This window comes from Scyliorhinus torazame, chromosome 1, assembly GCF_047496885.1.
Source record: "Scyliorhinus torazame isolate Kashiwa2021f chromosome 1, sScyTor2.1, whole genome shotgun sequence".
NCBI lineage: Eukaryota > Metazoa > Chordata > Chondrichthyes > Carcharhiniformes > Scyliorhinidae > Scyliorhinus > Scyliorhinus torazame.
In genome coordinates, this window is record NC_092707.1 from 120,128,799 (window position 1) to 120,141,234 (window position 12,436).

Here is a 12,436-nt window from a genome sequence, read left to right on the forward strand (position 1 = left end):
TTCGAATTATCTACGAATTGCCTTTTAAATGACTTTCAAATTGTAATCAAGCGACTACAAATAAAACAATTCTTTTTGGTACCTGAGAAGTTTATACTGCAAATTTCTGCTGAGTTCCAGTATTCGCAAAGTGCTACTGATAACCGAATAGCAGAGATGATATAAATTCCTTCAACTATACACAGTCGAATAATACAAGGAATCGAACAACTTAACACCGTCTACAAATATTACAAATCTTACAACTTGTCGTATTGCGCCAGGACTTGATTCATCAACTAAGCTTCCCCCAAACTTGGTGTAGTTCGACAGGTTAAGATCCCATAAATTAAAGATTCTTATAATTGGCGTAGTCGGCAGGATCTACAAAGCACAGGTCAGGAGTGTAATGGAATACTCTCCACTTGCCTGGCTGAGTGCAGCTCCAACAACACTCAAGAAGCTCAACACCATCCAGGACAAAGCAGTCCGTTTGATTCCTCCTCCTTCAACAAACATTCAAACCCTTCACCACCAACGAACAGTGACAGCCGTGTGTACCATCTACAAGATGCACTGCAATAACTCACCAAGGTTCCTTAGACAGCACCTTACAAACCCATGACCACTATCATCTAGAAGGACAAAAGCAGAAGATACCTGGGAACCCCAGCAGCTGGAGGTTCCCCCCCATGTCACTCACCATCCTGTCTTGAAAATATATCGCCGTTACTTCACTGTCGTTGGGGAAATCCCTCCCTCTCAGCACGGTGGGTGTACCTACACCTCTAGGACTGCAGTGGTTCAAGGAGCAACTCGCCCCCACCTTCTGAAGGGATGGGCAATGTTGGCATAACCAGCGTCACCAATGTCCCGTGAATGCTTTTTAAAATAACTGGTTAGAGTCAAATAGCAAGGAATGATTTGTTTTAACCCACCAGCATAACTGCCTTGATATATTGACAGCTCTCTTTAACAGATCCTCTTGACAGTTTATCTTAACACTTCACAACTGCCCTTGACAAGTGATTTTGACCAATTCCCTGTGACATCTATGACAGGTTCTCCTGAGAGGTCCTTTTGACATATTTGACAATTAATTTTGACAGGTTCTTTGACAATTTCAATAAATATGACAGTTAATTAGCTCATTTATATCTACTTTAATCAATTCCCTCAAAGTGTACCTGACCTCGCCCAAATGTATCCCCAAGACCATATCCAAAGCGTTCCCTTACCTCTCCAATGGGGTACCCTGCCTACCCAAATGAATGCACAAAGTTCAGATCTGTTCTCACCAGGTCTACTCTGCACACTTTGGGTTTGCCACTCCTGGGCTAACAAGATTCGACTTGAGTGGAGGCAGCTGATAATTTAAGTGGCTAGTTGCTTTTGCGAAATGCACATGTGCAAAATGTGAACTGCTGCATTCCCGCCTCTGGAAATGGGAAGTGCTGAGTTTGTTGGGTGGGGTTTGGTGATTTCTGGGTTCGTTTACCATGACACAAGTGTTTTCTGTCAATACGTTGACTATCCAGGTCTATGTGTAGGCCATCATAAGCTCCCTACATCATTCCACAACAGTGGTCTAGTCTACTCCCTGCTGCAGAAAACTGCTCTTCCCCATGGGCCTGCAGTCTTGCACAGATTGTGGACATGCAGCTAAATGTTGCCATGGAGATGGTGTCTGGGTCACTTGAGTCCATTCCAGTTGAAGGCATCCCTGTGCTGTCCCACATTGTCCTGCCTGTCCTTTGCCTTTATCCCATTATGTTCCGTGAGATGGAAAAATTCTTGAGCAGCATCGACCTTCTCATTCACAAAGATGTGTATCACCTACCAAGAGTTTAAGGTCACCCTGGCCATTCTAGAAAACAGCTGTTCGTATTTGTTCAGCTGGTATCAATTCAATATCCCAATGGATGGAATCATGGGGTGCATGCAGCATAACGAGCTAACACATTATCACTGACTGAACAGCAGAGATCCCTGGCTTCAACCTCCCTCGAACAGAGTGGATGGTGTTCAACTGGACATGGATGATGGAACCACTTGCTTCATAAATGAAAGATGAGGGATGTCCTAAAATGCAACTGTGACTGACCATGAGTACCAGATCATGGAATACATCATATCAACCCGTCCCCAAATATCTGATGTGGAGGCAACTCATTCTCCACTTGACAACTCAGGGTGGCTATGTAATGGAGCCAAACTAGATATTGTTTTATGCGCTTTTCCCATTATATGAAAATTCAACCTTGTTTACTGTGTTCAATTCATTTCTCATCCTTTTGCAGTTTCCTTACTTAAATAATAATAGTACGAAGTCTTACAACACCAGGTTAAAGTCCAACAGGTTTGTTTCGATGTCACTAGCTTTCGGAGCGCTGCTCCTTCCTCAGGTGAAGAATTCCTTCACCTGAGGAAGGAGCAGCGCTCCGAAAGCTAGTGACATCGAAAAAAACCTGTTGGACTTTAACCTGGTGTTGTAAGACTTAGTACTGTGCTCACCCCAGTCCAACGCCGGCATCTCCACATCTTAAATAATAATAGTTTATTGTCACAAGTAGGCTTCAATGAAGTTACTGTGCAAAGCCCCTAGTCGCCACATTCTGGGGAGACCGGTACGGGAATTGAACCCGCGCTGCTGGCTTTGTTCTGCATTGACAAGCCAGCTGTTTAGCCCACTGTGCTAAACCAGCTCCTTTGAATTTCAAACCTTTGGCGCTCTCCTCACTATCGAATACAATCTCAAATTCAATCACATGGTCATTATTAGTAAGCTGTTCCCTTACCGTCCGATTATTAACTAATTCTAGTTCATCACTCGTCACTAACTCTAATCTGGTCTCTTCCCTTGTCAGTTTTAAATCATATTACCCCAGAAAACTATCTGGTTTATGTTCCATGAATCCTTTCCCAGTTTATGTGAAAATCATTTATTTTTTTATTTCTACAATAAATTATGTCCACTTGTTACCAGCCCACCAAACATCTTTATTCCTCCAAATGCAGCACTCACTTTGCAAACATCTCGTGATAAGTTTATCTTCTGAATCATCCCAGCACATTTACTTTGCATTGCTCTGTGACTCCAGTACACTCTCAGGAGAACTGTGTACAAACCTATATACATCACTCCATATGTGGCTTAAATGATGCCAGATTCAGCAGCAGCCTATTCAATTCCCCTATGTGTATTTTATGTGAATGTATAATTGGAGTTGTGGAAATAATTTGGGTGTGTGTGTAATATGTAAAATATCTTCAGAATCCCATTTGCCCTCTGGATCCACTCACTTTCCATAGAAACTGTACGAAGTTGCCGAAGATTGTAAGCTTGCTTTATTCGTGAACTATTCAGGTCAGTTCGTGTCCAGAATCTCTGTCCTCGGTTTGACACCAGAATCATCATTATTTTGGTCCCTACACATGGATATATATGAATGAATGTCTTATGATAGTCACACAAATTCATAAAAACCTAATGATTATGAATCAGTGTACCTTTTAATAAACAAATAATTACAAAGAAACAATTTGGTCTCATGTCAGACTAATAATCCAACATTGTAAGATATCTACCACATACTTTTAATGCATGCTTCTACAATGTGCCATTTTAGTACTGGATGCAAGAATTTTGTGAAACAAATATTAAAAACATTATGATTGGCAACTGTTTTAAGAAACATTCCTTTGTAACCATCCCTCCAAAGTTGTAATACCACTCTGAAGAAGTTGCTATTTTATCAGCACAATTTGAACATTAAAAAAAAATGCAAACTGTCGTACCAGATTAACTTGAGTGGCATATGATACAAGAGTAAGGAGCCACCCTGGAAGACTATGCCACATTTACTGCACTGCTTGGATCCTGAACCATGCCCTCCCCAAAATGAATGAACAATGTTGTAACAATTGGGGTTTTTTTACCTTCAAAAATAATGATCAACTCTTATGAGTAATCCACAAATAAACAAAAATAAACAGCATAAAAAGCAACCACGTGACTATATTTGTGCAATGGTTTGAGGTTGTCATGGAGTGGTCACTCCAATGTCAGGGTTAAAATAACACGTTGCTTCCAGTTTCTACAGGGGTGGATAAAAGTGGAAAAATGGTTAAAAAAAGCACTTTTTCCTGCTCGTACTTCACGCTAATATCTATGAAATGTTTAAATATGTGCTAAATGCATATGTTTAGTCAGGAGTATTTTGAAATTAAGAGAAATGAGACACATAGTTTAAAAGCATTTGGGAATTTGAAAATGATCAAGCTTTTCAACGGAGGGTGCAGCAACTGCCCTCGCCTGATAATATCTCCTGACAGTCCACTGAATGGAATCCGTTTACAAGTTGCCGAAACATCTCAAGCTTTTAACAAAGGATTCTATGAGCCCTCTTTTATTTGTGATCTCTTTCTAGCTTGTGCTGAAACCTGTTGGCATGAAATTGTGAACACAGAATAGGGGCCCAAAATGCATTGTGTATTCAGCAATTACACAAGATTATCTGAATATCAGCAGGGTGGTTTCACTGCCTGCTGTGCGCTGTACAGCTCTCTGCCTACAAGCTTGTGGAAGCATCAGATATTTTTTACAGAAGGTTTCTGTCGCATCTTTGCAGTGATTGATCAACAGGCACAGTCAAGATTTTGAAATGGCTATGAGTGAAGTTCCTAAATTCTAGTGTAGTTCAGGATTTTTCCTTTCAATAATGATGCAATTGGTAAATAAAAATTCACAGGGTGCTGACATAAATGCTTAACTTCAAAATGCAGCACCATTCCATGACAAATGTGGAACACAAGCTAGGAAAATAAATCACGTGATTGGATGATCCAGATCTGTAAATGCAAGTGTTTTCTTTTTTTAAATGCAGTTGAGTAAATTACCTGCCAAATAACAATGAATCTGATCTGCAATCATTATTTTGTATTTAAGCTGTTGATTCAGAAGATGTATTTACTATACCGTAAAACTGGGAACAATTATAGTCAATGAAATTTCTGCAACTTGTGCCCAGTGTTTTATCTGAACTCAATGGGACCATTTTTTATCAGGTTATCTGTTCTGATACCCTCAGTACTGAGCACCAATCATAAAAATCTATTGATTTATCTTTTGTCACATGACAGATCCTGCAGTTTCTGTACAAGCTGGTAACCCCTTACAAGTACAATATCCTTCTCAACTTTCATTTAGTTAATTACACTTATTTTGAAATCTACTCCTTTTATTCTATAGTGCTGATTAATTTCGAACAATTTGCAAGTTTCCATTTTATCTGCTCCACTAATCATTACGCCTAAATCTAAACCGTTCACTTCTTTTGTTGAAAAAAAGATCTTATTCTGCAGGCTGAACTCAGTGTACGCAGATTACCAGTTAGAGATAAATAATATATTTGTATAACTCCTTATCCTATAAAATTCATGCAGACCTTAACAACAATGAGTAACTGAGCATTAGAGTGACCTATTTTATAGATAGAAATGGCAGTCATTTTTGCATTGTCAATTGACCCCAGTAACATTAATGAAGTAACTAACCAGTTGATCGGTTTGGTTATATTTCTTGAGGAAGCGAAGTTGACCATGTCAGCAAGAGAAATCCTTGCTCTTTGAATAGTGATCATGAACACCCACCTGAAGCACCACGGCAGGAATTCATTGCAATGTTGCATTTGGATGAGATGGCATCTCCCAGTGAAACATTTCCTGCACGCTGCACAGGAGTTCATGACCTGTCAACTGGAGCTCATTACCATCTGACCCATAAACAAGAGCGCTTCTCATTGCGACAAGCTGAAATTCCTTTGGTTGCGGTGGCAACATTTGAGTGGAGTATTGTGTCATCTAACTGACTAATTTTGTGATTATAAGCAGCATTCCTAAACCCCATTTTTCCAACATGCAATAACTTTCTAATAACTCCGCAAGTGAAGGTGAAATCATAATTAACTACATTTAAGTTTCTGTAAGCAGAATAAACATATTCAATTATTTCACATCAAATGTGCCAGAATCTGATGTTCTTCAATATAGCATTTAATATTAGTGACTTTTTTTTAAGAAGGAATTTCCTGTTTTTTTTCTCCTCGCCTTAAACATAGGGGAACCTAGAAGTAGGAAGCACAGTTTCAGAATAAGGATTCTCCCGTTTAGGACAGGGATCAGGAGAAATTCCTCAGAGGATTGTTAATCTTTAGAATCCTCTACTGCAGTGGAGTTGGATCATTGAATATATTCAAGGATGACATATAGACAGATTTTTGACCTACAATAGAGTTGAGGGTTATGGAGGCAGGCAGGAAAGTGGGTTGATTGTGCGAATGAGATCAATGATGATCTAATTGAGGAACGGAGCAAGGTCGAGGGCCTGAAAGGCCCATTCACACTCCTATTTCTTCCGTTCTTATGAATCACAGAATATTACAGTGTAGAAGAGGCCCTTCAGCCCGTTGCGTCTGCACCGATGCATGAAAGGCCCTGTCCTGCTCACCCAGTCCCATTTACCATCTTTTGGCCCATAGCTGTGAATGTTATGGCGTACCAAGTACTCATCCAGGTACTTTTGTTTTATAATTTAGAGTGCCCAATTCATTTTTTTCCAATTAAGGGGCAATTTAGTGTGGCCAATCCACCTACCATACACATCTTTGGGGTGTGGGGGCAAAACCCACGCAAACCATGGGGAGAATGTGCAAACTCCACACTGTTAGTGACCCAGGGCCCGGATCGAACCTGGGACCTCGGCGCCATGAGGCAGCAGTGCTAACCACTGCGCCACTGTGCTGCCCTCATCCAGGTACTTTTAAAGGATGTGAGACATCCTGCCTCTACCACCCTTGCAGGCAGTGCATTCCAGCCAGTCACCACTCTCTGGGTAAAAGTTTTTCCTCAAATTCCCCCCTAAACCTCCCACCCCTCACTTTGAACTTGTGTCCCCTCGTAACTGATCCTTCAACTAAGGGGAACAGCTGCACTCTGTCCATGCCCCTCATAATCTTGTATACCACAATCAAGTCACCTCTCAGTCTTCTCTGCTCCAGAGAAAACAATCCAAGCCTATCCAACCTCTCTTTATAACCTAAATGTCCCATCCCAGGCAACATTCTGGTGAATCTTCTCTGCACCCCCTCCAGTGCAATTACATCCTTCCTATAATGTGGCGACCAGAATTGCACACAGTATTCCAGCTGTGGTCTCTCTAAAGCTCCATCATGACCTCCCTGCTTTTGTAATCTATGCCCTGATTGATAAAAGCAAGTGTCCCATATGTCTTTTTCACCAACCTATTAACCTGCCCTTCTGCCGTCAGAGATCAATGGGCAAACAGGCCAAGGTCCCTTTGTTCTCCGGAACTTCCCAGCGTCAGACCTTTCATAGTATATTTCCTTGTTAAATTACTCCTTCCAAATTGTATCACCTCACACTTTTCAGGGTTAAATTCAATCTGACACTCATCTGCCCATTTGACCATCCTGTCTTTTTTCCTGTAACCCAAGATGCTCAAACTCACTGTTAACCACCCGGCCAATCTGTGACTTGGTGTCTGAAATGCTCTGTGATTGTTGTTAGGTGTAAGAAATGTCTTTGATTCTAATTTGCATTGTTCATGTTTGATCTTGTTGCTTTTGAAGGCCTATATATTACCATTATATAGGATGCACAGTTTTGTCTTTACTGAGCCTCCTGACTTGTTTGCTATAGAATTTTTTTTGAACAGTGATATAGCAGTCACACTTTACAATATGTTCTACAAACTGAAACAAAAAGAGTTGTTAAACTCTTTCACTGTGCTGCAGCTCTGTGACTTGATGTCCTATAAATTGCTTTATGCATATTTCTCTGACTTCTTTTGAAATGGCCAAGGATCCTTATGGAACACATGTTTTCAATGATAATGGGTCGCAACATTAGGGAGTTTTCGAGTAGGCTGTGTTCCTGGAACAGCATGCTACCAAGCCTCTTGGCTGCTCGGGCAAGTTCGTGCTGCTGCAGACGTTTTATCCATAGCACCATCAGCTTTTAACAATGTGCGTCTTTTTAGAAAACTTCACTTCAGTTTAAACTCTGCGGTTGCCGATCTGGTTGGATCACAGCCTTGTGGCTGTTACAACACACACTTTGGATCTATAAATGGAGTGAAACATTGTGAGGTGCTTTATTGGACAACGATACTGTGATGTGAAGTCACTTTTCTGGAAGGAGCCGGTAATGTGGAAAGATATCGACTAGAACAATATCCCAGCATCAATTGCCGAGTTAGTTTTTTTGAGTGATTTCTTCCAGTCGTAACAAACTAAATGCACGCGAGGTGATTATTGTGTTAACATTTATCACAAAAAATTACATTTAGTTTGCAGTACATTGCAATTAATAAAGAGAAACAAAATACGTTGTGCCTTATTACAAATTATCATTAAAATTAGTATTCTCCAGTATAAAAAGCTGTGTATTCGACTCTCCATTTATAAAAATAATTCTTAACATCTGTGATCAGTGAAAGTTCTGTTCAAAGTATGTTTTTCATCAGGGCTTTGTGTCTCTGAGCTGGACAAGTATATTATACAAATTATACTGAGAAAACAAACTAATCTATTGTGTTCATGATGAATAAACTGACATGATTCTCTATTTTTCATGATCACAAAATATTAAATGGATACAGAGACATGAAAAGAATTGTTTTGTTTTAAATCCAGTTCGTGTTTTAACCTGTTGTATGCCACAGGAACTTATGCCAGAGTCTGAAATGTTGAATTCAATGTATTTTGTACCTCATTGTTTACATATTTTAGATTAATTCTGTTAATCTATTACACAGCAAGAACAAATATCCTTTTTTATATATATTAGTAAATATATAATTTTTAAATCTGTAAACACTATATTTTGTGTTCCTGTGATTTACAGCAGTCAGCTGCAACTGTTTGCTTGGGGACCTGTTGCAAATATTGACAGACTTGGTTGAGCCACCCTACCTGAACCTTTTACAGAAATAGACATGTATGCAGAGGGGAAACTGTACTATCATTGCAGAGAACACTTTTATTTATGTTCAACAACATAACTAACATCATAGTTAAACAATAAATGCAGGAAAATATAAAAATCCAAAAATGGATGGACAAAGGTTTGATGGATCATGGACTGTCTAGAATCAAGAACCCAGTTTTCAAATCCATGGTTTACAGTGGTGCCATGCTTCCTTTTATATCAATGAGTATTTTCCATTGTTCTAAAAGTGAGGCATTTTAAAGCTTGCAAATAGATGAGTTTTTTGACTCATAGTTCAGACAAAATGAGTTAACTACATTTTGAATGTGGGTATTTTGAAGTCAATTTAGAGAAATAATCATGTACACCTGTTTGACGATTCAAGTTGATTCAGAGGATAGCCACTTGCTATCTCTTGCGCCCCCATCCATTTCTCTAGTTTAACATTCGGAAATAGGAGCTGGATTTTTGCAGATTCCTGGAGAATCCGGAAACCTTTAAAAATGGTGGCAGCACACATTTCAAGAAATTTCCCACCCATCCCATCTGATGAATCTTATTTTCGCTAGGGTTGGGGAGGAATTGGGATGGTATGTGACTCCCTCATGTGAGAAATCTAAACTCAATAGAGCTGTTTGAACTGTGCTAAGTTCAAACATAACTCATTTTTTCTGGAGCAGTGGCTTTATCCCAGAGTGTGGGAGTTATGAATCTTTAAAGAGGTCATAAATACACTTGAAGGATAAATAAGGTTTGTAAAACTGTTTGAGTTATTTAAATGGTGGCCCTTTGAACATTATGTAAGAAACTGTGACTGAGAGACTTGAAATAATCTGTTCTCGTGGTTTCAATAGCTGTTTGTTGATATAATGTTGAGTGTTATCATTATACCATTATTAATGGTTGGCTACTTTCTACAACCTATCGTTATCACAATGGTGGGTGGTGTAAATTCATAGATTGATTGACAACTCATAAATTATTAAAAGATTATCTGTCTTTGTGGGGCTCTAAATATGAATGTTTTATATTGAACAAAGTACTTGAGAGGATTTAAATGTAGTGAATTAGCTTTCATGAATGGGACTATTTTAATATAATAAAGTCTGCAATAGGTATCTAGAATGTTATTTTATTTCATTTAGCATGACTCCTACAGTATGCCTATGGTGGATACTGGATGAGTTGGTATGGAGGGTGTAAGGGCAAAGGGTGATTGGTGTAGGGACATGTGGCCAAACGGTATCATAGGGATGAGTGGGGGCATGGGTTGGCATGTTTGGTCAAGGGGATTGGGGATGTGAGGGGTGAAGGCTAGAGAACCTAATGTTCAACAAAGTAACTGGGACAAGGTCCTTGCGAATTTAGGTTGGCCTTTTATCAGTCGTCCTCGGCACTTTATAGCTCCTAGTAGTTGCCTTTGATCTGCATCTGTGTATTTGTGCAAAGTTTGGTATCTTGTATCTTTAATTAGCTCATTGTAGGAGGACTATTAATGTTAAACACTAAAATGTTTAAGACCTCTGGCATTTTCGACCTTTACATTAAAATTAAAATTGTAATAAGTCTGCTTTACACTATTATGTAATTTACACCATTCTGCCCATTTTCAGCATTCTACCCATTTCTGCTATGGCTAGCAGTGATAATTTTAAGATCTGTTTAATTGTTTATACTTGGGTCTGTTTTTAAAAGCACTTAATGTTTAGTATTGCATTTCATGACAATGAGTTGTCTTAAAAACTGGGCATTTGCCATACTAGGGAGCCTTGCAACACAATGATTAATAACCCTTGATATATACATAATTTCTTACATTATTCCTAATTAAGTATTCTTTCTACTGATCTCAGCGTTAATTCCAACGCTCTGGTCCTTGTTTAGAAAGAGTCCCAGAAAGTAGTGCAAGGTTCTTTTGTGTGTTCTTCTCTGAATGTGAGACCAGATCTTCCTCACCTTTTGAAGGTTGCAGTTAAAGAAGCTTGCTCTTGTCTTTACTAAATGTATTATCTCCAAAATTTGCAGATGATACAAAGTTGGTGGGAGGGTGAGCTGTGAGGAGGATGCAGAGATGCTTCAGCGGGACTTAGACAGGCTGGGTTAGTGGGCACATGCATGGCAAATGCAGTACAATGGGGATAAATGTGAGGTGATCTGCTTCGGTAGCATTTGAATGGGTGTAAATTGAGAGAGGTGGATACTCCGTGTGCATCAGTAGCTGAAAGTAAAGTGCACAGGTACAGTATGTTGGCCTTCATAGTGAGAGGATTTGCATATAGGAATAAAGATGTTTTACTGCAATTCTATTAGGCATTGATGAAGCCAAAATGTTGTGTCATTTTAAGAAGGAAATAGATATAGTTCTTGGGGCTAAAAGGATCAAGGGATATGGGGGGAAGGCGAGGTCAGGGTATTGAACTTGATGATTAGCCATGACCATAATGAATGGCGGAGCAGACTCAAAGGGCCGAATGACCTCCTTCTGCTTCTATTTTCTATGTTCCTATGTTTATGTTTAATAGGGCATGGAAGCAGCATCATGTTACTGCAACAGATTGAAAACTCACCCTTCGACATAATTTATCATCATTTTGAGTATAAACAAAGAATTTCCAGCTGCATTTTGAATGATTGCGGTGGTGGATTAAAGGAATATTTTATATTGTGAAGAACCTGGCCTTATTAAAGTAATAGTCCAGAAACACTCCTAATATTCCCATATTTTTTGAGATTTGTAAAATCAAAAATACAATTAAAGTACGGTTCAGCTTGTGAAGTAGCATTTTTATGTGTTTTGTACTTCAATTCTCATTGTTATGTATGCTTCTAAGCGCTAATATTTTACTATGATAATGAATGTTTCAGTGTTTGATACTAGAATAAGAATAGAACACCTCGTGCTTTGATCAGCTTATGTTTCCTCATCAGCGCATGAAACAGGCTTTCAAGTTTATCATTGCCATTTGAACACGTATGGTTTAAATCATAACCATATTCTGATGCAGGTAGTCTGTCATGAGGTCTGAATGCCAGAGTGGATTGGTGCACTATTCTACATTGCAACCTCGATTTTGTCTACTCCCAGTACAACCAATTCTCGAGATGAGTTTGAATGGTCACAAGCCATTTTTTTATAACCCATCAGTTCACAACACAAAGCTTCTCAAATGTTGGCCTCAAATTTGAAGGATTTTTCAGAGAGTGGGAAGTGTCGCAATTACGCTGGTACAGTAGGCATTTGCTCTTCTGAATCGAGATCACCAAACATTGTTGGAGCAGAGAACTGTGTATTTTACGTAGCATTTTACCTCTGGTATATTTGACAGACATGGGTCGAGAAAGGAGATAGTTGATCAATACCAAATCTGATGGCTTTTATTTGACAACCAAGCAATAAGAGAAGCTCTCACTTCCATTCTCATGAAGTCATAAATATAGTTTATCCAAT

At 39.2% G+C, this 12,436-nt stretch overlaps 1 protein-coding gene across 4 annotated transcripts in view; it reads left to right on the plus strand.

Annotated features, from left to right (window-relative positions):
* Positions 1-12,436, plus strand: part of ahdc1 (AT hook, DNA binding motif, containing 1) — a 296,855-nt gene that overhangs the window by 177,123 nt on the left and 107,296 nt on the right. Inside the window, exon 1 of one of the 4 annotated variants that reach the window (XR_011940850.1) lies at positions 7,907-8,305. The exons of the other annotated variants lie outside the window; for them this stretch is intronic. The gene's annotated coding sequence lies outside the window, so the exon portion shown is untranslated. Of the gene's footprint in view, positions 1-7,906; positions 8,306-12,436 lie in introns of those variants that run through there. 4 annotated transcript variants of the gene reach the window in all.